General features: G+C 49.5%; 1 protein-coding gene across 1 annotated transcript in view; it reads left to right on the top strand.

Annotated features, from left to right (window-relative positions):
• Positions 1-928: 928 nt before the first annotated feature.
• ZNF687 (zinc finger protein 687) overlaps positions 929-25,040 on the top strand; it is a 48,688-nt gene continuing 24,576 nt past the window's right edge. The window contains exon 1 of the mRNA XM_054010545.1: positions 929-1,025. The gene's annotated coding sequence lies outside the window, so the exon portion shown is untranslated. The remainder of the gene's footprint in view (positions 1,026-25,040) is intronic.

Genomic DNA, 25,040 nt, shown 5'->3' with positions numbered 1-25,040 from the left:
TGAGGAAGTGAAGAAGGGCTAAGGTAGGCAATGCCCACGGCATCCAATAAAATGTGAGTGGTTAGTTCTGATTGACATGCTCGCCACCCAATAGGGAAGGCAACGGGGAAGGACTGATCTGAGTGACGGCTTTCTTCGCCAATTGAGCTGAAACTTTGTGCAGGAGTGTTTTGAGTGACAGGCTTCCAGGCCAATTGGAAGGGCAGAGAGTGAGTGATCCCTCTCTATGGCAGCCAATGGGCTTGGGCGTGGAAGGAGGCCATTCCTGAGCTACATTCCGCTAGTCCTTGGGGTCGGGGGGTGACAGCCTCTCTAGCTAACGGGGAAGCCTTCAAGGATTGTCCTCAACCAATAGGCCTAGGGAGTCACCCAGTTGAGTATAGGGATCCCCAGTATTAGGATATGCAGTTGGGGGGTCCTCTTGATTGTCAGGCTTACTGGCCAATAGAAGCGAGGATCAGCTCTTGAGTGACAGCCACGCCAGCCAACGAAGATCAGTGTGGGCGGAGCAAAGCTAATTGACTTGTTTCCCGGCTAATGGAGAACGAGATAGTGGCTGCAGCCGCTGAGCCACAGACCAATAGGGTATGACGTAGGCGGGGGTAAGCCTTTGAGTGGCACAAACGGCCATCAATGGGAACAGGGCAGGGTAGGCGGGCTCAACCTCGGAGTTGCTTGTTCCCCAACCAATAGGAAATGAGGTAAGAGAGGGAAGCCCTTGAGTGAGAGATAATGCAGCCAATGGAGAGGGAGGAGGGCGGGATGAGCCCCTGAGTGCCAGGCCCGCCTGCCAATGGTGTCTGTGTAAGGGGGGGGGCGAGCCTCAGCAGGCAGGGGGCGGGGGGAGGAGGGTGAAGCAGGAAGTGGCTGAGGAGCAGCTGGAGCCGGAGAGGGGCCTTGGGGCTGGGATTGGAGCCGCCCCCCCCCCCCCCCCTTCTACTGGAGCCGGGGCCGGGACCCTCCCCCACCGCGCCCGGCCAGCCGGGGAGGAGCCGCAGCAGCCGCCTGAGCCCAGGGGCCAGCAGGTAAATCCCCCCCCCGCCTCCCCCTGCGCTGGGGCCCCCCCACCCCGCGCCTCTCGCCGGCCCTGGAGCAGGGGGGCTCCCACCCCAATTCCTGGGGGGACCCCGTGAAATGCAAGTGGTGAATAAGGGGGGATCTTATTATGTGGGCCCCCAATTCCTGGGGGGGTCTCCCTGCCCCCCAGCGCGTGGGGAGTGAGTAGGGGGGAGGGGTGTTTCTGTACCCCCCCAAATGGGGAAGGGAAATAAAGGGGTCTCCCTAGGAGTCCCCCTCATTCCCGGGGAAGCGGTGTGAATAAGGGAGTCTCCCAAATGGGGAAAATAAAAAAAGAGGTCTCAAGGGCCCCCCCCAGGTTCTTAGGGGTCTCTCTAGGCACCCCCCAGACACAGAGAGTGAATAAGAGGCTCTGGTGCCCCTTCATTTCCTGGGGAGGAGGGTGTGACTAAGGTGGCGTGGCTCTCTGGTCCTTCTCAAACATGGGGAAGGGGAACAAGAGGGTTTGATGGGTTTCCCCCAAATCTTGGGGAGCAGTGTGTGACTAAGGGGACTAGGTGCCCCCAAATGGGGAAATGAATAATGGAGGTTTTGTGGGACTCCCCCATTCCTGGGATGTCCCTGAGCTCCCCAGTGCCTGGGGAAGGTTGTTTGAATATGGGGGTATTTCTCTGGGACCCTGGACTATGGTGACTAAAGGGTGATGTCATTATGGGGCTCCAATTTATGGGGAGTGGAGTCTGGATTGGGGGATCCTCTTCCCCCCCCCCAGCTCAGTGGGAGCAAATAGGAGTGCTTTGGCACTCTGGGACTGCCCCCTCTGTGGCCACCCCCTGAGCTCTTGTGGGTGTCTCACTACACAGCCCTTCAAACTCCTGAAGTGGAAACAAGGGGTGGGGTAGGTGGTCCCGCTCTGAGACCCTTTTATTTCCTAAACTCTCCATGTGTGGGGTGTGTGGCGGGATGTAATACAAGGGAATGGACGATCAGGGTTGAACCTTGTGGGAAGGGGGATGGGTTCTGCATGGAAGTCGTGTACAGTATTAAAATGTAACTGTTACATTCTGCTACAGTCTATCCTGGGCTTCGGTCACTTCCTTTTGAGGCCTCTTGCCTTTTGTTTGTGAGGAGGAAGGGTTGTTAGACATCCTAGGCGTTTGGTGTTTTGCTTCAGACCCAGTTACCGCCTTCTGAGCATCTCCCCCAGAAAGCCTCCTCTTTGCTAGTCTGTGTCTCTGCAGAATCATTTTGCAGGGCAGTCTTGTGGCTCTGCAAAATGAAGTTGTTTATGGGAAGATCATCAGGTTTTTAAACAGAATTAATTCTCTCTGTAGTCGTCTGTGGGGTGCAAATAAGTTCTGCTTTCTTCTGATGTTTAGGTTGTATCTGATCTAAGCAATGTCCCAGGATTTAGCGTGAGGGCCAGCAGTCGCTGATGACAGTCTATTGGAGTGTGTGAAAAATTGCCTGTCTATTCTGTAACACAGTGTGGTTCCATCTATGCTAGCAGCCCCACCGTTGCTAGCATAGATGCGATGCGATGTGCAGGGGTTTTTACCACTGTCTTCCTATTCTAGTGTAGAGGACAGTGGTATAAGCACCAGTGAGCTATACCTGTACTTTCACCTTTAGTCTTAATCCTGCAGTCTCCGCTGTGTAGGGGGGCCTTACTTTTGCATGGAGACCAAGTGAAACCTGTAGGGCTCTGCAAAGATGCAGGTGTCTGCCTGCAGCTGATTGTAAAATCAGGCCCTTTGTTAGCCATGGTGGAAACATTTCAGAAAATCACCCAAATAGCAGGTTTTTCTGATGCTGATGTGTTGTTTTTGTTCCATCTTGTGCGGTGCACGTCCTGCGTCGTTCGCTCAGCATTTTGCAAGGACGGGGACCTTATACGGTTTCCTTGATCTCTTCCATCTCTGATTTCTAACATTCTTCTAGGTCATCTATTTTAATCTCTGCTTTTGCTAATGTAAGATCGTCCCTTACCATATGTTTTGCAGGCTTTTATTTATTTGTACCGGAAAGCATCTAAACACACTTCTGGATACTGTAAAAATATCAATGTACTAATAGAAGTTGTGTGCAGTTATGGCACAGGGTCACTGGTGTGTGTGCGTGTGTGTCTAGAGAGAGAGAACTACGCATCTCCTTCCTTTTCCCCCTTGGCATTGCAGTACATGTGTGACATCATCTATTTCCAGAGTTGGACTGAAAGGAGAGATCCTGGCTGAGTTTGAAACTTGCGTTGTAAAACTTAATGTGGTGAAAACAGCATGAAACTCCATTGGCGTAAAGATAACAGTGGGGTCCTCTAGAAATCTCAGAACATCACTCTGGGTGTCGTATTTGGCACTGGATGACTTGGTGAGGGTATGTTAGAAATGCACCAGTAGATGGTAATGGGGTTTGCAGACTTCCAGGTCTGGGAAGTCTCCATTGAACTAGGACTCAGGAAATACAAGGGGGTTCAATTGCGGACTGTCATTGACCCTCTGGGTGAGTTGCTTCATCTGTTTGTGCCTCAATTTCCCATCTGGAAAATGGGGATATTTCCTTTCCTCCCACCTTTGTCTTGCTTGGATTGCAGGCTCCTTGGGGTAGCTGCTGTCTCATACTACGTGCGTATAGAACACTTAGCACAATGTTGACTGAAGTCTCTAGGCCGCTACTGGAACACTACTACTGGACAAGAATGTAATAAAACACATTGCTTCATAAAACAACACCAAATGTTCATTTTAACCTGTTTGTGCTATTCTGGTGGCATGGTTCAGTAGCTACGTTAGCACTGCCTTACTCACTAAACAGCATTGTCCAGAAGTGGTGTGCCGAGTCTTCATTTATTCACTGTAACTTAAGGTTTCGCGTGCCAGTAATACATGTTAACGTTTTTAGAAGGTCTCTTTCTATAAGTCTATAGTATATAACTAAACTATTGTTGTATGTAAAGTAAATAAGGTTTTTAAAATGTTTAAGAAGCTTTATTTAAAATTAAATTAAAATGCAGAGCCCCCCGGACTGGTGGCCAGGACCTAGGCAGTGTGAGTGCCACTGAAAATCAGCTTGCGTGCCGCGGGTTGCCTACCCCTGCTCTAGAGATACTAGAAGCAGTAGCTTTTCTTCCTTTCTCTGCCGGGAAAATCAGGCCTTAGCTGCATTGGGGAATTGCCTCACTGCCCGCTGCGCGTGTGGCAACGCCAGGCTGAAGGGCGACTTGCATCTGTGCAACTTGACGGCTGGCTAAATGAGCGCAAATGCAAATTATAGCTTGACGCGGCTTCCCCTGTCTGCACCAGGGGTTAGCACTGATGCTACTGTGTGAAATCGGGGCACGTTCCTAGTGAAGACAAGTCCTGGCCCTGTGACTTTGGGGTAAGTCAGTTCTAGATTTCAGGCCTTAGTTCCCCACCTGTAAAATGGAATTAATACTGGGGGTGGGGGTTGTAATGCCTAGTGCTCACCTAGATCTCGGTGAATTATCCAAAGGAGGACATTGTGTAGGCCTTGTCTATGTCAGGAGTGCTTTGCTAGCGTAGGTACTAACCCAGCAAAGTGCTCCTAGTGTGTTTGACTTTATACCAGCAAAACCGCACACACTTATAGCTTATTCCAGCCCCTAGAGAGGAATACGCTACCCTGGCAAAAGCGCAGTGTAGCTTCTATAGCTGTATCACCACTAGCACAGGGCTGCCAGCATAGCTTTCTCTGTCAGGGATCTCACTCTTCACGCTGGCAGAAGCCTGTAGTGTAGACACTGTCCCGAGTGCAGGGTATACACTGCAAAGTATTGTTCCATGGGGTCTCATTTTCGACCTTAGACCGGCCATTACTCAGACTCTGTAAGGTTTTGTTTTGTTTAACAGAATCACTTCTTTCTCCTTGTGTTGCTGTTGAGACCAGTTTGTGTTAAAAACAACTTCAACAAAAGCCTGCCAATGTTTAAAAACTTCATTTTCCAGGCTGGCCAAATTCTAAGCAGCCCTGGATCTCAGCCAACACTTGTTTGTTTGGTGTCTCCAGAAATTAGCAGATGGTAGAGACTTAATTCTGTTAAACCTATGGGAATTTAATCACTAACCAGCCTCTAGTTGGGTTTTATGTCTCCTCTCCTGCAAGGGCAGCTGTGATCTGCTAGTAGATGGAGTACCGGACTGCGAGTTAGGTTCTCATTTCAATTTATTGCTTTGTTCCTTGGGTTCCCTGCTTGTTCCATGGGAAGAATGGAACTTACCCAAGCTTTGTACAACAGTTCTAAGTATTTTCTATTATAAAATTGTTCATGTTGGAATTCTCAGTGCACCTGCATCAGTAGTTAATTTCCTGGGGTGGAATCTGTACATTGGGTGTGGATCCAGGAAAAACAGTGTTGTCTGCTGATGGGCGAAGGGGACTGGACGTCAGGACCGCTGGGTTCCACTCCTAGATTTCAGAGTAGCAGCCGTGTTAGTCTGTATCCGCAAAAAGAACAGGAGTACTTGTGGCACCTTAGAGACTAACACATTTATTAGAGCATAAGCTTTCGTGGATTTGGTTCCAGAGGTTGGGGAGTGATTTTAAAGTGTGCTGTCATTGTGAGATCTAGTCCGTTTTTAAAAATAAGCGAAGATGATTTCAGATATTATATCTGCCCCTCGGTCCTCCTGTCAGTTAGTGCTGTTATAGCCACACTTCCTTATTTATTTATTTTTAACTATTGTTCTCTCCCCTCTTTCACACAGCAGCACCTACACAAGCAAAAGGGGAAATTGTGCCTAGTTTTTCTGTTAATCCTGTATAATCAAAATGCTTATTAATGCAAGGGGGGGGGGGAGCACAAACAAGTGCTGTTAAATGCACAAAGGAAACACCTGGAAAAAATAGAGGGATTTTGTTACTTATTTCTTACAGTGAACTTAAGTCTGGCTTGTTTAAAAAAATAATAATAATAGCAGGTACTGTACAAAATCTTCAGGCAGACGTATATTTAGCTTAGGTCCTTTTCTGTTCCCTATCGCTGTAGAGAAGACATTTGTTTGTCTTTGCAGAGGTGTGTAGGCAACCTATGGCACACGAGCTGATTTTCAGTGGCACTCAGACTGCCCGGGTCCTGGCCACCAGTCTGGGGGGGCTCTGCATTTTAATTAATTTTAAATGAAACTTCTTAAACATTTTAAAAACCTTGTTTACTTTACATACAATAGTTTAGTTATATATTATAGACTTATAGAAAGAGACTTTCTAAAAATGTTAAAATGTATTACTGGCACGCGAAACCTTAAATGAGAGTGAATAAATGAAGACTCGGCACACCACTTCTGAAAGGTTGCCGACCCCTGTTCTAACTAGAGCCTGTAATATAGTTGCTTTTCCTCCAGAAAGCTCAAAGCATTTTACAGCGATCGAGGAGTATTGTTATTCCCTTCTCTGTGCCTCCATTTTCCCCACCTGTGAAATGGGAAGTGGCTTGGCTTTGGTCAGAATAAATGGCGTTCCACTTGATCTGAAATCATCGTCAGCTGGTTTAGCTGCATCTTTCTGATGAGTGAGGCTGTTAGGAAAGGCCGGTGTTGGGAGCAGGGGGTTGGACTCGATACCTCCTGAGGTCCCTTCCAACCCTGATAGTCTCTGATCTTCCCGTTTGGCTTGGAGCAGTGTTAAAAGAGCTGCCTGTTAGTGAAGGGAGTGGGAACTAGGACTCCTGGGTTCTGTTCCAGCCTCTGCACTGACTCGCTGTGTGACCTTATGTAAGTCACTTCCGCCTCTCGCAGCTTCCATTTCCCTGTCTGTAAAGAGGGTTGGGAGACTTAATTCCTGGGCTCCTTGGATGATGGGCAAAGCCTGAGATGCTACAGATCTCGATTCCCTGAGCAGAGCTGCTTTCGGGCTGTGGGGGTTAAATGAAAATACCTGGAAGCACAGCAGAACAGTAGTAATAACGAGGAAGCCCCATGGCTCCCTCCTCCTCCAAAAATACTCCCATGGCCCTGTAAGGTAATTTAGCCTTGACCGTTAGCTCTGCCTTGAAATCCTGACTGTGGCGGAGAGTTCATGGCCAGCAGAAGGTGTTGCATCATTGTCAGCTTTGCCTCTGTTTAGCCTCTGCTCGATTTTGAGGGGCCACCCCATGCGAGAGAGAGTTGAATCCCTCTGGCCCGTTCAGTCCTCGCCCTCTCTGCTGAATCTGCCAACAAGGGGGCCAGTTAGTGCCAGAAGTGCTTGCGATGTGGATCCCTGTTCACTAGGAACGGGACTGCGATTTGGCCGTACACATCCCACGCAGGCTGCTGAGCCGCCGGGAGATGAGCGTGACGGCCAAGGGCTCGACCTGCAGTGTCTACACGGACCCTGCGTCACCCTAACTACACTGACCTAAGGCCTCCGCCTCTCGTGGAGTTGTGATGGTGCGTAGGGGGAGCAAGGCTGGTGGATGTACGCTGGCGTAATTAGGATGACGTAAGATTCCTTACACTGACCTAACTCTGTAGTGTAGACCAAGCCTCTCCTAGCTGATGCAGCCGTGCCAGCAAAACGGCGTGGTGTAATTAGGCCCAAGAGACAAACAATACCAGCAAAAGCACATTTATGCAGCTATAAGTGCGTCTACACTAGGGCTTGTACTGGCATAGCTGCGTCAGCAAAAAATCCCCCCCCAATCGGCATAGCTGTGCTGGTACAAGTTTTAAGTGTAAATCAGACCGCAGACCAGTGATACTCAGACTGGGGCCCGGGAGCCGCAAGTGGCTCTTTAATGGGTCTCCTACAGCTCTTTGCAGCACATGATACTAAAAGGCTGTGTGATTTTAATTATCAACCAGTCTAAGTTACTAACCAATCAGGATGTGTTTACCGTGTTGTTAACCAATTGTAGTCGATAAAATAATAATACTTGGTCTGAATTTTAGTTATTTTTATGTGGGTAATGTTGATCGCTAATTTGGCTCCGGAACCACTGAGGTCCGAGTATCACTGCATTAGACCGTGTCTATACTACAGACCTCTGCCGGCACAGCTATGTGGGCTGTGAAGAGGGGTGATCCCTGGCCAGCGTGGCCGTGCCAGCAGGAGCCCGTAGAGCTAGTGGGCACACAGCTATGCTGGCAAAGCCATGCTCTTACTGATATGGCTTCTTTTCCTTGTGGTGGGTGGATTTACTGGAATACCTCTACATGTGGCCATTTTAATTTCAGAATAGCTTTCATGCTTTAAATGGATATCCTACCTTATTCCAGAATAACTTCCCCATGTCTGGTCTCTGGGCAGGCCAGCCAACTGTGTTCAGATTCTGCCTCTTGGAGCTGGTCTAAAGTAGGGGGGATCGATCTAAGATACGCAACTTCAGCTACGTGAACAGCATAGCTGAAGTTGAAGTATCTTAGATCGATTTACCTTGGATCCTCACGGCGCGGGATCGATGGCCGCGGCTCCCCTGTTGACTCCGCTACCGCCGCTCGCTCTGGTGAAGTTCCGGAGTCGACGGGGAGTGCGTTCGGGGGTCGATATATCACGTCTTAACAAGACGCGATATATCGATCCCCGATAAATCGATTGCTACCTGCTGATACGGCGGGTAGTCTGGACGTACCCTTAGGGGAGTGGTGTTTGAGAGGCCTTAGGAGTTTTAGGCCTGGTCTACTCTTAGGTTGCCAAAAGAACGAGGAGTACTTGTGGTACCTTAGGCTTGGTCTGCACTAAACCCCCCAAATCGAACTAAGGTACGCAACTTCAGCTACATGAATAACGTAGCTGAAGTCGACGTACCTTAGTTCGAACTTACCGCGGTCCAGACGCGGCAGGCAGGCTCCCCCGTCGACTCCGCGTACTCCTCGCAGCGAACAGGATTACCGGAGTCGACGGGGAGCACTTCTGAGTTCGATTTATCGCGTCCAGACAAGACGCGATAAATCGAACCCAGAAGTTCGATTGCCTGCCGCCGAACCAGCGCGTAAGTATAGACAAGCCCTTAGAGACTAACAAATTTATTTGGGCATAAGTTTTCATGGGCTAAAACCCACTTCATCGGATGCATGCAGTGGAAAATATTGTAGGAATATATATATACACTGAACATGAAAAAATGGGGGTTAAGGAGGCTAATCAATTAAGGTGGGCTATTATCAGCAGGAGGAAAAAAAAACGTTTGTAGTGATAATCAGGATGGCCCATTTCCAACAGTTGACAAGAAGGAGTGAGTAACAGTAGGGGAAAAATTAGCATGGGGAAATAGTTTTTACTTTGTGTAATGACCCATCCACTCCCAGTCTTTATTCAAGCCTAATTTAATGATGTCCAGTTTGCAAATTAATTCCAGTTCTGCAGTTTCTCGTTGGAGTCTGTTTTTGAAGTTTTTTTTTGTTGGAGAATTGTGACTTTTAGGTCTGTAATCGAGTGACCAGGGAGGGACTGGTTTTTGAATGTTATCATTCTTGACATCTGATTTGTGTCCATTTATTCTTTTGCGAAGAGACTGTCCGGTTTGGCCAATGTACATGGCAGAGGGGCATTGCTGGCACATGATGGCATATATCACATTGGTAGATGTGCAGGTGAACAAGCCTCTGGTGGCGTGGCTGCCATAGCTACAGCGCTGAGGAGTGTGAAGATTCCAGACCCCCGAGCGCTGGAGCTATGCCAACCTAACCCCATGTAGACGCAGCGAGGTCAACGGAAAATGCTTTTGTCGCCCTAGCTACTGCCACTCAGGGAGGTGGTGTAGGCTGTAGACTTCCATCTCTGTAGGGTGCGTCTATGCTGTGTGGGGCGGGAGAGGCGCTGCACAAAGAAACATTCATAATGGCCAAGTTCCAATCACCCACCCCTCCCTGGGGAGGGAGGGGAAAACAACCCTGGATGGCTTCAAATGTCCAATCAACAGGTGTGGCCGAGTATTTTTTCCTACCTCGCCCCCTGGAGAGGTGAAAGGAGCCATCACTGAGCATGCCAGAGACAGGAAGGCATGAGGGCAGGGAATAGATAGGGCCCATTTCCCAAGATAAATGGACATAAGAGAACTGATTCCAGGAAGTAACGGGTTGTCCTCGCCGAGCGAGTGGCCAGCCATGGATTCCACCAGGGTAAATTCAGAATTAAGCTCTTGAAGACCCTAGAAGTAACATTTTCTGTAACTGAGACTGTGGAGCGGCCAAGCTTCCTACACCTAGCGGCTAACATCTAAAACCCTGCTGTTTTTATTTCTTAAATAGGATATCTCCATTAATTTATCGCCTAGAACTGGAAGGGACCTTGCAAGGTCATTGAGTCCAGCCCCCTGCCTTCACTAGCAGGACCAAGTATTGATTTTGCCCCAGATCCCTAAGTGGCCCCCTCAAGGATTGAACTCACAACCCTGGGTTTAGCAGGCCAATGCTCGGCTGTGCTGTAAAATACCCCTATCTGGAATGGATCAGGTGGGGTTGGAGGTTGGAATTCTGACCAGACCGTTTTTGGGGAGCGCCACGGTTACCTGTCCTTCCTGCCTGGGGAGGGTTCAGTTGCTGACATGGGAGAGAGGGCGTGCCATGGACGGTAGGGAAAGGAGTAACCCCACCCAAGTCATGCAAGTGCCGGGTGGCAGTAGGCTGGACGTCACAGGGGACAAAGACGTTAATCTTGGCTAGCTACACAGCAGGTGGAGAATAGGGAAGAAATTCTGAGCCAGAAGCTCAGAGAAAACAGAGAGACTGTGTGATAGAGGGGTTCATGGAGTGTGCCTCAGATGGCAGGAGATGCCGAGGAGAAGGCTCTTGCACCAAAGGGTAGATTATGTGGCTAGACAAGCAGGGAGGAGCATAGAGAGAGTGGATCAAGGTGGTTGGCTGGTGCTAATCCATAGTGGGATTTAAAACGGAGGCTCCTGAAACAAATGTGGAGCTGGTCGGGATACCAGAGGAAGGGGATGAATGTGCCTATGCTGCCATGTCTGTGTGAGGTCAGCAGCAGCACATGCTGGGGTCTGCAGAGCTGGGACTATGAGGCGCGCTCAGTCGCTTGCCCATCCGCTGGGAGATGCACCAGCACATTAGGTGCGGCCTAGAGGCATTCCTTACAAACAGTCCCTTGTGAGACACTCGCTTATCTGATCATCTCCATGTCAGGAAATCCTTCCAACAATAACAGACTTTGTTGGGAACAAGAACAGGAGTTCTGTAAGCTACAAAAGCCCAGAGATTCAGGGCACATGTAGCGATGTCCTTGCCATTGACTTGGATCCTGTACCCCCAAATGCTCCCAGGTTAGGCCCCCTTGCTGGCCATTTTTGAAGCATGGCTTTAGAAACATCTGGAGATGGAGACTTTCCACCACTCAAAAAACCATCTTTGAAGCCCTCCTAGCCCTGCCCCAAACAGCCCCCCTCCAGCATACAGAGAGAGCACAGCTTCTCATCTGTTCATGCCCTTCTGAAACCTTCTCCTTTGGGGCTGATCCTTTCCTTGTTTGGTCTCAGCCCAGTGGTGAGCTTTTTCTGGAAAGCTCAGTGTGTCTCTCCGGGTCTGTTTCATTTGTTGGGTGGGGGGAGACATCTGCACCTTACTGGAAATGACCCTGTGGACCAGCAGTAGCCCATGAAATGGCTGAATAGCGTCATGCTTGGCACGTGGACATCACGCCTCACAGAGCAGGTGCCCAGCATCTTTTAAGGTGACAATTTGATTATGAATTTTGTATTGAGTTAGCAGCAAGAGCTACGCCCCTCTGCTTTGTCATGGTTGGGGACAGGGCCTCACGATCTCTTTTGGGCTCGATTTATTGGGTAGCTGGGGTCAGGAGAGTACAAGAAACTGATTGGAATACAGACCAAGGAGTCAGGACTTCTGGGTTCTGTTCTGAGTGTTGCTACTTACTTGCCGTGTGTCCTTTGTCACATCACCATGCCTCAGTTCCCCCATCTGAGAATTGGGAATGATTCTTCCCTACCTCTCAGGGTCGAGGCTTTCATCCCTTAATGCATGAGGGGTTTGAGCTCGGTATCTCTGTTAAAGCTTTCCCTGTTGTATGCAGTTTTGGTGCCAGGATATTGGAGAGACAAGGTGGGGGAGGGAATATCTTGGATGATTGGCCCAGCCGTTGAGCTTACAGAGCTCTTCTTCAGAGTGGCTTTAGTGTTTGAAGAAAAGGGAAATTGCAGGTTAACCCCAGAAGTCGGGGAACTCCAGGTCGTTTGTGGTTTCTATCAAGGAGCCGGGGGGCTTGGCATAAAGATCATGGCTTATAAAAGCACCTGGACACTTGCTGAGTTGCTTTGTCATAGAGATAAGTTAACAATGCCCGCATTTTAACTAGCCTCTTGAGGCTTAATGCTGCCCATCAAGGTGAAAAGGAGCCAGTTTATGCCTTTGGGGTTTCTGCTAATGTTTGTTTTTCCTGCAAGACATCTAGGAATCTTTTAGCACAATATCTGTCTAGCAGCAGTTCTGCCCACCCACCCTTTCAGCTTGGAATCTGCACAGTGCTGATGAGACATTGCCATGGGTTTGTGGGTCTAACACCAAATTCTCTCACTCCTGTATTTCCACCCATGCTGGTCTTGTTTGCCAGCTGTTTCTTTCCTCTGGGTTTCACGCTGCTTTGCCCTTCTCTAGTGTCTTTTATCCAGGGATCTCAAAGCACCTGAAAGCCCACGATCTCCCTGTGAGGCTCTAATTTTAGTGTGGGGGAAACTGAGGCACTGCGGTGCCGGGACTGGCTCAAGGTCGCCCAGCGAAGCGGGGCAGAGCTGGGGATCAGAACAAAGGCATTCTGACTGTTTAATCTAACCTACCACAGCGACTCCAGAGTCTGACCATCTTTAGGAAACGCCGCCAAACCTTCCTCTTTGGTAAAGCCTTTCCTCATGGCAGGAATGACCAACCCCCCCCCCCCCCCCCGGCCTTCAATAAACCTGGCACAAACAAAGCAACCGCCCATGCACAGCCCCCACCCCAAACCCAGCCTGGATTTCACCCTGAACAAGGAGAAGAGCTGGGGGAACTCCATGAAGGCCACTACGGACTTCACTGCTGCTGGAGGTTTGATGAGGGCAGCGCACAGATGCTGTGGTGATGGGCAGCAGGATAATATCCTAGCTAGCTGGGAATGGAACCCAGGAGTCCAGCGGTGTTTGCTGTGACCGCTGCCTGTCTTCCCTTTCCTCACCCATCTCCCCCCCTTTTCCTGGTGCTGGCCCCCTGGTTTGATGAACAGAATCTGAAGCCGAGGGACCTGGAATACCTGTCTCCCCTCAGTATCTCCCCCCAGTGTGGTGTTGAACCTGCCAGGCTGGTCACGGTGAGCTCTGGATCCCAGCCCTGGCAGATGGCAAGGGAGGTGGAGCTCCTCCCACAAATTAGTCGATGTTCCTGGGGGCAAGGCAGAGAGGATGGCAGCGGAGGTGCCTAGGATCGGATGGGTAGCTGCTGCCTTAAACCGCGCCTCCTAGCCAGGGCCATCCTCCCAGAAGGCCAGCTGCTGCCGCTGAGCAGTTTGGGGCTTGTTTTGCTAAACCTCCCCTCCCACTGCAGCTGTCCCTGCTAAGTCCTGACCTCATGATGTCACGCTGGGCGCAGAACGTGTTGCTGCTGCTTGTTTAACCAGTGTGGCTTTCTATCATCCCCCTCCCCTTTCCTCCATGTGAAACCCGAGCCCGGTCCTCCCGGCCTGCACGGAGCTCCCTTCTAGCAGGTTAGTACCGCAGCGGGTGCCTGGCTCTGGAAACTGAAGGGTGACTGAGTTGGCAAATCACACCGCTGAAGATTTGCTAGATAAGCAAGCTCTGATGGGATCAGGCAGGCCGAAAGCAAGAAATGCGGTGTACAGGGATTGTTGAAATAGGTGGTGTGTTTTGGAATAGGTTGCCAAACAAACGGGGGTGTATCACTGGGGGAAGCTGTGAGTGAATTTGGAGCATTGTGTAGATGTGGCATTTCTGATGTGCCACCCGAAGTGTGCGTGGTACTCTGCAGAACAAAGACAAAGGTCCCCCTTAGCTGAACAGCAAGTGAGAATGGTTCACCGGGGCTCCATGCATGGCATTGAAAGTGCCCTGATAAATTTCAGTTAAGACTGTTCTCTGTGGGTCAAAGCAGGGGAACTGGGATTTGGGTTCTGTACCCAGCTCTGTCCCTGACTTGTGATCTTGGGCAAGTCACTTCCCACTTTGTGCCTCGGTTTCCCCATCCTTAAATAGGGTGTAATATTCCTCTGCTCCTATGTGGCTTGTGAGACTTAATGTTTGTAAATCCCCAAACTAAAGACACTCTACATGCACACGGTTGTTTATAAATGGTGTCTCTCCTCCAAAGCTCGGCTGAATCCCTTTCTGCTTTCTATCTTTGCGAAAATAATTATAGTGCCCAAAAGGAGCAAAGTGCGGAGGGAAGAACTTTGAAGTTTGAGATCTTTAGAAATTGTCCGGCAGGGAGAAGTAGGCTCATAAGTTGATGCTATGTTCCCAGAGAAGTCCACCTAGGTGTGGCATAATGCAGAAAGCTTGGAATGCTTTAGTTGGCAGGGAGAGGAAAATATGGCTCAGGAACAGGTATGAGATTTGCAGAGCCTGCCAATGAAGTGAGAGTCATTGAGTAACGAAACAGAAGCAACATGGTCTAGTGGTCAGAGCTGGAGACGAGGGCTTCGTCTACACTGAGCTATCCCGGCAATAGCCTCTACTGTGGACACAGTTATATTGGTATAAATGTGCTTATATCAGCATAAGCTATATTGCTATAAGCACTTTTATAGTGATATAACATTGTCTATACTAGGGCTTTTCCCAGAAAAGCGGTGTCAGTTTTTAAAAAAATAAAATAAAATCCCCATCTCTCTCTCCCCCCCCCGCCCCCACCCCCCTCCGAACTGACAGCTATGCTGGTAAAACCTTTGAAAGTATACTAGGCCGAGGTATCAGAACATCTGTGTTCTGCTCCCGGCTCTTTCTATGTTAGGTTTTACAGGTGTGGTAGTAGCACACGTTAGCTACCATGGTGTAAAAGTCCAGTGTGGACAAGACAGCGTACGCTTTAAAATACACTAAACTAGGGTGACCAGATGTCCTGATTTTATAGGGACAGTCCTGATTTTTGGGTCTTTTTCTTATATAGGCTCCTATTACCCCCCCCATCCCCTGTCCCGATTTTTCACACTTGCTGTCTGGTCACCCTACACTAAACTGATCACATTAACTGAGGCTTTTGACTTGAGCAGTTTAGAGTATACACTGCCTTGTTCTAAAAAATTGAGCTTAGATGTGGTTTAGATAACTGCACACCTTTTAAATCTTACTCCGTATACAGCCATTGACTCACTGTTTGATCACTTTCCTTCCCTTTGCCTCAGTTTCCCCATCTGTAAAATGGGAGATAATACCCAATCTTGTCAAGTGCTTGAGGTCTTAACGATGCTGTGTACATGCAGTCTTAGTTTTAGAGGAAAATGCTGTTTAGAAATGCAGGTTCCTCTAGAAAGGAGGAAAGCCCCCAAAATATACACACACTCAGACGTGGGATAAAACTATAGTTCTCTAATAAATTCACAGCCGCCACCTGTCTTTATTGAACAACTGATTCTTTCTAATTTTTGGGGTGCTGTCAGGTTAATATCTTTTAAAAAATCTTCTCTTGTTTAGATCTTGTTTAATTCTTGGACTTCACTCAACGTGGGCAGTAAAATTATCCTGTTCAGTTTCACTTGATTTTTCTTTGTTTCATATTCTGTGTCTCCTGCTAACTCAAGGTTGCAGTGTTCAAAATCTCCGATCTTACTGCATCCTATAGATTCCCTTTTTGGGGGTTAAAACCCCACTAAAATGGCCTTTTGCATCTCACTCCTATTCTCTTGCTGTTTCTGGAGAGCAGAGAGGTTGAATGGTTGGAGCAGTCAGAAGATTCCCAACTCTTGCAAACACCGTGAGGGAAGGTTTCAATCCAAAGCCACTTCTCTTCATGCCAGCTTTTGTGCAAACTTGTTAAAACTTCTTCGGTCTTAAAATAAACCTAGCGCTTCCCTTTGATCTGAATGATCTGCCTTCACCGCAAAATCCAGGTACCTGCTCTGTAAAGCGTTCAGCGCCGCAGTGTTTCCGACCATTTGCAATTGTGTGTTGGGCAAAGCAAGGAGCTCTCTGCTGTGATGGCAGATTTGGCCCAAACACAAGGCTAAGCTGATAGATCCTGTTGCATATACTAGGGTTCCACCCCCACCCCCTTGTCTGCACCAGCTGGGAATCATGTCAACAATTAGCATTGATCTTCCATGTGAGCCCAGCTTTGGGGAGGTGGGGTCTACCCCCAGAGAGGGGAATTAGAACCGATGAGCGCTAGCTGTTGCATAAATAACACACACAAAAAGCACGGCCATTGATTTTTTTTTTTTTTACCAGTTGCTTACAGTGCAGGATTTTGTTTGCGTGTGTGTGGGGTGAGGAGTGAAATATGGAATAGCGAGGCCAGGTGCTCCGGGTCTGTGCTGCTCCAAGATTTCTCCCTTCCCCTCCCTCCCAGTTCAAGGCCTTCTGCAGACTGTCTGCTCAAACGTTGGCCTGAGGTCTCAGCTGGGGAGAGAGATTATAGAACACCTGGCGCTAGTTTTGCTCATTAAAAACAGTTGCTCTTGAAGGGCCCACAAAGGCTGGAGGTTTTTTTTTTTTTTTAAAGCAGGGGAATGGTTTTAAAATAGCTCAGAACAGCACTAGGAATGGTTGAGAAGGGAGTGGTTTGCCCAGATCTTAATCTGGGTCTCCTCGCCAGGTAAATCTGGCATTTTCTTTGGGACTGCGTACCTCCTCTTCCCCCGCGGGCGCTTGAGGCCTGGGAGCAGTGGGCCAGGGAGAGCTGTTCTAAAGGTTTCCTCTGTGCTTCGGAAGCTAATCCATTTGTCATGTGATCCTCCGGAGCTCAGCTCAGCCATTCCAGTTGGCCTTGGACGCAGGGACAGGCAGGGCTGAAGGCCTGGGGGTGGGAGGGAAACGTTCCAAATGGCGTTTAACAATTTCATTAAGATGTCGTGGTTTCTGAGGGTTGGTGGTTATTTTTTTTAAATGCTCCTGGTAGGCAGGACCCTGCACTGGTCAGGAAAGGGAACAGGAAAAGCAGCTTTTAGAAAAAGCAGGCCCTTTAAATAGTCTCACCGTTCAGTCTCTCTTTTTGTCTGAGCCTTGTGTGCCTTTCTGGCTGTCCCTGGCACCAGTTCTCTGGTGCGGTCTGTGTTCTCTGTGCACTGAGTGGGGACTTAAGACTCCCAGCAATTCTGGAGCATCAGTGCACAAAGACGGCTTCTGTTGATAGACCTGAGGACGACTCCTCTCTTGGTATTTTTTAAGGGAGGGAGGGTAGTGGGTGGGATCCTCCAGCTAGCTTTCCTGGTTCCTAGCTAAGCATAAAGCCACTTGCACGCGCACTAAACCCCTAGGTTTTACAGTGCATCTGCGTAGAGAGCTGCCTATTATTAGTGGTAATGATTAGGGGTTAGATCCGAGGCTGGGACTCTAAAATCCGGGGTTCTATCCCTTGCTTTGGGAAGTGGTGTGGTCTAGTGCTTAGAGCAGAGAGGATGGGTTCCAGGCCCAGCCCTGCCGCTGACTTGCTGTGTGACTTTGGGCAAATTCCTTCCTTCGTCGTGCCTCAGTTTCTCAGTACGATGATGATGCAAACTCTCCTTGGTAACATTTTCAGATGGCACAAAAACTGAGGGAGTGGTAAAGATTGAGAGGAACAGGTCAGTTCTACGGAAAGATCTGGATCACTTGGGGCGGGGGCTCATTTGAACATGTCTTAATGTGGCCAAAAGCAAGGGCCTGCGTCTAGAAACAAAGAAGGGTTGGCCACTTTGAGAAGATGGGGGGACTGTCTCCTGGAATGCAGTGACACTGAAAAGGACTTGGGGGCTGGGGTAGATAACCCCTGAACCTGAGCTTAGAGTGCAGTACTGTAGCTAAGTGGGTAAATCTGATTTTTTTGCTGTATAAACTGGGGAATATCAAGTAGAAGTAGGGAAGTGGTGTTACCTTTGTATATAGCATTATTGCAGGGGTGGGCAAACAACAGCCTGCCAGCCGTTTTAAGCTGGTCCTCGAGCTCTCGCTGGGGAGCAGGGTCAGGGAGGGGTGCTTGCCCTGCTCCAGCCGGGGAGCAGGGTCGGGGCCACTCCACACTGCTTCCAGAAGCAGCGGCATGGCCCCGTTCTGGCTCCTACGTGTAGTGGGCAGCCAGGGGGCTCTGTTCTGCACGCTGCCCCCGCAGCTCCCATTGGCTGGGAACTGCGGCCAATGGGAGCTGCAGGGCGGCGCCTGTGGACGGGGTAGTGCGCAGAGGTGCCTGGTTGCGGCTCCACGTAGGAGCCGGAGGGGGGACATGGCCGCTGCTTCCGGGAGCTGTTTGAGGTAAGTGCTGCCTGGAGCCTGCACCCCTGAGCCCTAACTTCCTGCCCCAGCCTTGATCCCCCTCCTGCCCTCCAAACCCCTTGGTCCCAGCCTGGAGAACCCTCTTACACACCAAACTCCTCATCCCCAGCCCCACCCCAGAGCCCACACTCCTTCCCACACCCCACTCCCCTGCCCCAGCCCTGATCCCTCTGTCCCAGCACCTACACCCCAAATTCCTACACCCCAAAATGTTTGCCCACCCCTGCATTAGTGAGACTGTCCAGTTCTAGTGTGCACTTAAGCACTTAAATAAGGATGTTGACAAGTTGGGAAGGTTCAGAAAAGAGCTACAAGAAGATTCATGGTCTGGAAAGCCTGCCTTATAGAGGAAGACTGAAGAAGCTCGGGGTTTGTCTACGCTTAAAATGCTAAAGCAGACAGCTGTCATGCTGTAGCACTTCAGTGTAGAAGTCAGAATTCTTCCCGTCAGTATAGGTAATCCGCCTCCCCAAGAGGCGGTACTTAGGTCAACAGAAGAATCCTTCCATGTAGGCAGTGCTAGGTCGGTGGGAGAATTCTTCCCTTGACCAAGCGCTGTCTACACGGGGACTTAGGTTGGTTTAACTGCGCCGCTCAGGGGTGTGGATTTTTCACACCCCAACCAACATGGTTAAACAGATTTCGTTTTCTAGTGTAGACCAGGCCTCAGCCTGTTTAGTTTATCCAAGAGGAGTTTAAGGAGTGACTTGTTCACGGTCTGCAAGTACCTACATGGGAGAATTCCCGAGAGAGAGCTCTTTAATCTAGTAGGAAAAGGAAAGCAAGATCCAGTGGCTAGAAGCTGAAGCTAGACAAATTCAACAGGGAGGATAATTAACCATTGGAACAATTTACTTAGGGAAGTGGTGGGTTTTTTTTCATTGCTTTGGGAGTCTTTACGTTGAAGAGATCTGCTGTAGCTCAACCAAAAATTAGCAGCTTGATGCAGTAATTTGGGGGTGACCGTCTCTGGCCCATGGTCTGCAGGAGCTCAGACAGGACCATCACGATGGTCTGTTCTGGCCTTCAAATCTTTGAAGCTCCATTTAGCCTGTGGGGGCGTTGGGTTTACACCACTCTGCAGAGACGCGGGGACTTTTGCCTCTTAACGACATAGAAGACTCAGGATCCCAGGACATCCCTGAGGCAGGCACGCAGCTTTCACTTTCCCAACCACCCCACCCCTTTTGGGCTGTGGTGGTTACACCCCACCCATGCCTGAAGAAAGATGGCCTAGAGCTTGGCGTTAGGAGGTGCTGCGAGGTAGGGAGAGCTGTTGATGATTGAGCAGGGGAGGAAGAGGGGAGTCTCCATATGGTCTGCGTTTGAGAACTTAAGCTACGGCTTCACTAGAAACACCGCAGCCCACCAGTGTAGACGCTCGCTAAAGCAACCGGAGAGGTTCTCCCATCGCTGTAGTTGATCCACCTCCCCGAGAGGCAGTAACTAGGTCACGGGAAGAATTCTTCTGTTGACCTAGCGCCACCTACACCAGGGTTTAAATCAGCTTCGCTACATCGCTCAGCAGTGCGGGTTTTTCACCTCCTCTCTGAGCGATGTAGCTGGATCCACCTCACTTATTAGTGTAGACCCGACTGTAGTTTCGATACATTTTTTTTGCCCCACTTCCATCCCTCTGCCATTGGGCTGGCCTCTAATCTGACAAACTTTTCCAGCTCTGCAATTAGCAGAGAGGAGCAGCCCATGGTCTGGTTTGTCTCCCTGTTGCACTGTGCCCTTTGCACACAGGCCATCCTTAGACAAGTCACGCGTTTCTGTGAATAGGCTTGGGGGCGGGGGGAGGGTATTCGGTGGGGGGTGAGGATAAAACTTGATTCTCCTTACAGAGCAACTTACAGAAGCCGCTTCCTCCTTCTGCAAGGAGGCCATTTGTAACACAGCCTGTGCATTTCAACCAGTGACTGTTCTACCCACTGACAGTCTGGTCTGCCTTTAATAAGCATGTTGGGCTGATTACTGCAGTTGTTAAATAATCCAGTTTAATGCCCCCTGTAGGACTGAACAGTAGTTACATGGTTGAGTTGCAATGAAGACGCCCCTGTCACGGCAATACTGCGTGTGCCGCGTATCCCGCCAGAAATGGACGTGACGGGCTCACGGTTAATGTGTGTGTGGACTAACCAGAAACCATATCCTTTGGCTTAAAATTGAAAGCACAAATGTTCCCTTAGATTATCAGCATTGGCTCCCCATTAAGGGTTCCTCATTTTGCGAGACCCTGACGACAGTTGCCCACGGCTGGGTTGCTTTTGTGTTCCAGACTATCCAAACCAAGAACAGGCACTGGGGCCAGAGGCTATGTAGTCACTGGAAAAAGAGGTGCATCTTTACACTGAGTTCATCTCCATTTAAAAACACATCATCTTGTCCCAGACGTAGCCAGAACGAACTGGTCTCTGGTGTCTGTGTCCTGTGCTCTTTGGTGGAGGGGTGGTAGTTTGATAACAGAACCGTGAGCTTTTAGATTTGAAATCTTACATTGATCTCTAGTTAATTTTAAAACGGGGATCGTGGTGCTTGAAACCCTGGGCGGGGTTGGGGTGGCCTAGATCTGGGTTCTAATCCTGGTTCTGCCTCTAGGTCACTTCCCCACTCTGTGTCTGTTTTTCAGTCTGTCAAATGAGAATGACTCCATACCAGGGGTCGTCGATAGGCGGACTGCCGGCCAAATCCGGACCGCCAGACACTTTTGAACGGACCGCAAAATCTTTTTGCCATCGTCATTCTAAACTTATCACCATCATTGTTATAATTTTTGTATGGTTTTCTCTGGAGTCTGGACCTTGACTATACCTTGACCAAGAAATGTGGATCTTGACAAAAAAGAATTGATTTACCCCCCCTTATCAAGTGCTTAGATACCTGCAGATTAAATAGTACAGTAAGGACTGGTTCCTGAGTCACGCTGTAGCCTGGGTAGTGTGCTTTCAGTACCATCAGTAACCAAAGTGTATGGCAGTGCAGTGCCCCCAAAATGATGTATTTTTTAGTCTCCTGTTTAGCTAACTCTGCTACAGTCCTAGTGAAGACAAGGCAGTTTGTAGTGTTCACGTCAGTTAGCAGGTCACAGTAAGCTGTAGGCTGTCCCGTGGCAGTTTGAGATAAAGACGGGGAGCTTGCCGTGACCTGCTAACTCATGTGGAAACTACAAACTGCCTTGTCTTCACCTGGATTTTACCATGCGTGTGTGAGCTCGAGTTAAGAACACTGCCTGTTTTCCTAGTGAAGACACAGGCACAGTTGCTGCGGTGCAGATGGGATCTCCGTGGAATAGTGACTTCTAAGAACACACACAACCCCCCTGTGGGAGTGGAGGGGAATTTGCCATTGACCCTAAACCACGAGGAAACGCTCATGTAATCAGCCCTGTGCAGAGTCAACGATCCTCCCTCAAGAACAATTTCTTCAGGGAGCGATCAGTTGAAGAGCGTCTCTGGGAGCATGGAAGCTATGAACGGTTTGTAAATGCCTCTTACTTTCTGTTTTTAAAATAGTGAGGTTTTCAAAGACAACGGAAGGAGGTTAAAATGGGGTCTGGTCTCCTACCATGGGGGGCAGGGTGTATTTTTAAAAAGAAAAAGTAAAAAAACTTAGAAGGGGTGCAGGAGAAAATAACTAATCTATGGAAACACCAGGACAAGGGGCAGAATTTGGCTTACCCCTGTATTTGAGAAATGAAATGTCTGGGTTTTTTCCCCCCCCAGTGGAGATCACGTGCCTCTGCTTGTACAAAGACATAAATGCAAATTGTTTATAGTAGAATAAGTGGGAGTAAACTGCAACGCCGGATGTTAGGGCAGATGTTGAATAATTAGTCTGATGCATAAATAAAAAGCGGCATGCAAGTTGCGTGTGACACCAGGCCGCATAATGACGGTGCTTGTCTCAACAGCAGAAAAGCCTACGTTCAATGTTTCATAAGCATTCTTTAAAATATGCCTATTTGAGAATTTACTGCGGATGAGAAGTGACAGCCCTGAAGACTGGTGTGTCTAGTATACCAGAACCAGTGTTTCATGGGCATTGCTCGTTCCCAAGCTAGTTTCCGTCTCTGGTTCTGCCAGGTCTTGGGCATTTCTATGGAGATTGCCACTGAAAGATTCTGTTCTGTCGGGGCTCTTATCCTACGTTCGTCACCGGAGTGTCGGAGCGCCTTCCCGTTGTGAATTGTGATGTGCCCATCAGCTGTCACGGGTGGCTCGTTCCCTCTCTCCTCCCAAGGGAGAATGTTACGTGCAGGGGAGTGTTTTGTTTTGGTAGGGTTTTGTTTTCAAATGTTACACACTGTTGTGTTTGTCAGGGAAGGCGGGTTGAAGTGCACCTGGCACTCGTAGCAGGAGGTGGGGAGGTCTGGGATGGGCCGTAGTTCCCACGGGAGATTGTTCCACAGCTGAAAGAAGCTCTGTCTGACGCCAGCCGAGCTGTACCCTGGGGGTGGAAAGTTCCTCTGGGCCCGAGGAACAGAGCTGCCAACTGAACTTGAGGCTCTTAGGTTATGTAGCTGGGAACGTGCTTCCCGCTGTCGGCAGCGACACGCTAGCTCTGCTTGAGCGAACAGCACCCTGACAGTAGCGGCATAGCTGGCGTAACACAGGTTAGGTTAGCTGCCCGAGTACGTATCCTGGGTGTGCTTGCACTCAGACAGCGAGTCCAAACTGCCGCCCATGTGATCCTGGCGACACTCGCTCGAGCAGAGCTGCCGCCTGTCTGTCTGCCCCAGCTGGGAAGCAAGCTCCCAGCTGCAGTGTAGACGTCGTCTTAAATCCGCTGGGCCTGGGCCATTGAGCACTTTGAAGGTCTGGACAAAAGCAAGTTTTACTGCTCAAAAGTTTGAGTAGCAGCCATGTTAGTCTGTATCCACAAAAAGAACAGGAGTACTTGGGGCACCTTAGAGACTAACACATTTATTTGAGCATAAGCTTTCTATGCATCCGAAGAAGCGGGCTGTAGCCCACGAAAGCTTATGCTCAAATAAATGTGTTAGTCTCTAAGGTGCCCCAAGTACTCCTGTTCTTTTTGCTCAAAAGTGAGGTTATTTTGGTTACTGAAGCCGTGTCCAATGCTGCTTCTCAAAATTGAGGTTGAGCTGCGTAAGGGGACGTCTTTCACCTTCCCCGATGTCTAAGTTGGCATTCAAAAAACCCCTCTTGGTTGTCTCTTCTCCATGCCCACGTGCGGATGAACCTGTTCCTAGTAAGAGGGAAGCTGTGTGAAGAGAGGAGAATCGTTTGCACTGTCTATAGTCTCCATGTTAGTATTGGAGGGAGTGTGCACAGGTAAACTAGAAATCCAAGGAGCATGTTGAATCTGTTCCAAGGGGGAGAATTTTCCTAAACAAATCCTTGCTTTGTTGGCGTAGGCCAATTGTTGATTTTTTCCGGGGCGTCTTTGTGTGCAGCAACCTGCTTGTCTCCTCTCTTGTCTGTAAATAGTCGTACCCTGCCAAACCGGGATGAGAAAAATCATTATTTGAAAAACGAACTTCCCTGCAGAATCGTGTGTGAGGCTAAGCGGGCCAGTGTGCTGGGAAAACAGATGGCAAATGATGGAGCTGAGCATAACATACAGAGGTCCTCTGTCCCGGCTCTTTGAAATCCCACTTCTTTTCAACATATCCCTTCTGCTGAGAGGTCTAATGGAGCCTCTCCTCCCACATCACTTATGACATCTCTGCATTGTCGCTAGTCATGGCTGGAGGAACATCATGTGGTCTCTTGAAACTTGTTTGCGTAGGACGGGGTTTAATCGTAGTGGAGGTATCTTCTATTGCTAATAAAATTCCCTCTGTTCCTACTCGGATGTCCAGCCCAGGATCATTCCCTCCAGTATCTTCTAGTCGCTCTTCTATCAAATCTGCTTTTAAACGTCTCCGCAGACAGGGCTCCTCTTCCCTTGGGAGATGACGCCAGAGCCTTAATAGGTTTCAGTGTCACTTAAATTTTCCCTTTTGTAATTTCAGCCCATTCTCTGTATCGCTTATCCCCTTGTGCCTCCCAGCCGTTTCCTTTCCTCCTATCGAAACCCTTCCCGATCTGGTAGACAACGTTTTGCGCGCTCTCCCCTTTCAAGTGTAATGAGGACTGTGAACAAATTCTGTTTGCCACACTAGCCTCCCTTCTAGCGTATGTCTGCACTGCAATTATATACACATGGCTGACCCGTGCCAGCTGGCTTGGGCTAAGGAACTGTTTAAATGCTTAATTGTAGCCATTTGGGCTTGGGCTCTGGGACCGTGTGAGGTGGGAGGGTCCCAGAGCTCACGTCTACACCTACATCACCACCCCTTAGCCCAGGCGTGAACAAACTTTTTTGGCCCGAGGGCCACATTGGGGTTGCAAAACTGTATGGAGGGCCGGGTCGGGAAGGCTGTGCCTCCCCAAACAGCCTGGTCTCCGCCCCCTCCCACTTCCTGCCCTCTGACTGCCCCCCTAAGAACCTCCAACCCATCCAACACCCCCCCCTTTGTCCCCTGACTGCCCTCTCCCAGGACACCCCCACCCCTAACCGCCCCCGGGACCCTACCTCCTATCTGACCCCCCCTGCTCCCAGTCCCCTGACTGCTCTGACCCCTGTCCACACCCCCGCACCCTGACAGGCCCCCCCCCCGGGACTCCCATGCTTATACAACCCCCCCGTCTGCCCCCCAGAACCT

The sequence above is a fragment of the Malaclemys terrapin genome, chromosome 21 (genome assembly GCF_027887155.1).
Source record: "Malaclemys terrapin pileata isolate rMalTer1 chromosome 21, rMalTer1.hap1, whole genome shotgun sequence".
Lineage (NCBI taxonomy): Eukaryota > Metazoa > Chordata > Testudines > Emydidae > Malaclemys > Malaclemys terrapin.
The sequence above is the reverse complement of the archived record's forward strand: the minus strand, read 5'-3'. Positions and strand labels throughout refer to the sequence as shown.